General features: G+C 62.1%; 1 long non-coding RNA gene across 1 annotated transcript in view; it reads right to left on the bottom strand.

The window, feature by feature from the left end:
- Positions 1-1,107: 1,107 nt before the first annotated feature.
- LOC105517947 overlaps positions 1,108-1,635 on the bottom strand; it is an 8,144-nt gene continuing 7,616 nt past the window's right edge. Inside the window, exon 3 of the long non-coding RNA XR_001002751.1 lies at positions 1,108-1,408. This is a non-coding gene — a long non-coding RNA (uncharacterized LOC105517947). The remainder of the gene's footprint in view (positions 1,409-1,635) is intronic.

Below are 1,635 nucleotides of genomic sequence, written 5' to 3' on the forward strand. Positions count from 1 at the left end.
GGGGAGTGGGGGCGGGGCCCGCGTCGCAGGTTGTGTGACTTTGGGTTTGACCTGCCTGGAGATGAGCTAATCCCGCCGTATAATAGACTCCGGGGAGATAGGGAAAATGGCTGCGGCGCTATCTGCGTCGCCATGGGGACCATCGCGCGCGCGCGGGCGGGGCGCGAGCCTGGAAAAATACAGCCTTTGTCGGCGGCGCGTGTCACTCACGGCGCGGGGACCTCAGGCGGCGGGCTCCGGCTTCCTTGTCCCAGCTGCAGAGGCTCTGAGGCTCGGATGCCCGGGTGTCCCCAGACTCCACGGACGGCCCTCTTCCTTCCACATTCGCACTTTCCGTTTTGGTCAAGAAAGTCTCCCGTGACACAGCATGTTCCACCCCATCGCTCTGGCGTCTGTCACCCCCGCACACACCATTCCCTGTCGCTTCCCCAGCCCGGAGTCCACCCACGCTGGCACATGGACAGGCCCCGACGACTGCCCTTCCCCCGTGCCCCTCTCGCAGCTCACCTGGACACACCTGGGCAGAGATACAGCAGGACACACACAGCCTCACGCAGACCCGAGCACACCCCAAAGGCGCGCCGGGCGGGAGCGGTGACACTTGCACGCTCATGCCCGGCAGGCACAGAAAGCTTATGTGCCCCGAAACACAACGTAGGGTGGGCAACTGCATGCACACGGCACATCCACCCTAGCGGCCTCCGGCGTGCGCCCCTGAACAGCCACCTCCGGAGCAGACACAGTGAGGCACTCGCAGGATGCTTATCCGCTGCCCTGGGACACGGGGGCTTGCACTCCCATTCCTCCGCCACGTGTCCAGCCACCCTGGGCCGCATGCTTGCCCACAAGCTTAGTGGGGCACCGCCTCCTGTGTGGACCCTCCAACCACCTCATCAGCCGCCTCCGGGGACTTAGCACACACGCATGAGTGTGTGAAACATGCATTTCAAAGATGTGGTCATATATACAGTTGCCCACAACCCAGATACGCAGACACAGACACCCACTGCAACACACATCAATTCATACATGGAGCTGTACATAGACATGCAGACACACTCAGATACATCTCCTCCGGGCGCTCAGCACACACGCCTGCCATGCGTGTGCATGGATGGGCTCGCACACGTGCACGTTTTTGTGGTACACTTGTTTGACACACCCGCACACTAACATCGGCGTTAGCCCATGCACTGGCACACCCACGTGTCCATCCAAACACGCCGGGCACACCGGGGCGCACACTCAGTGGCCCTGGCAGGCAGGCGGGTGGTGCGGGCACGGGGAGCCCGCGTGCCCCCAGCGGACGGCTATCTGCCTGCCCATCAGTGCGCGGATCTGCGGTGGTAAATGATGCATTCGATGGCGGGCGCATTTGTTGTGCGCTCTCTGAAAGGGCTCCGATAATCTGGAAGGCAGAGATAAGGAACACCATTTATTCCGCGGCACTTTGGAAACAATTCCCAGCCCTGTACAACCCCATTCTCCGGCAGCCTTCGGGAGCCGGGCAGATAACGATTGGCTATTCATTATCTTCGCCGGGAACAAAGATTAGCCGGCCGAGATGAAAAATTACCCCGGACAGCGGCGCAGCCCAGCGCGGAGCCCCCTGCCCGCCGCCACCGCCCGTGCCTT

Source organism: Colobus angolensis, unplaced genomic scaffold (assembly GCF_000951035.1).
Source record: "Colobus angolensis palliatus isolate OR3802 unplaced genomic scaffold, Cang.pa_1.0 Scaffold31, whole genome shotgun sequence".
NCBI lineage: Eukaryota > Metazoa > Chordata > Mammalia > Primates > Cercopithecidae > Colobus > Colobus angolensis.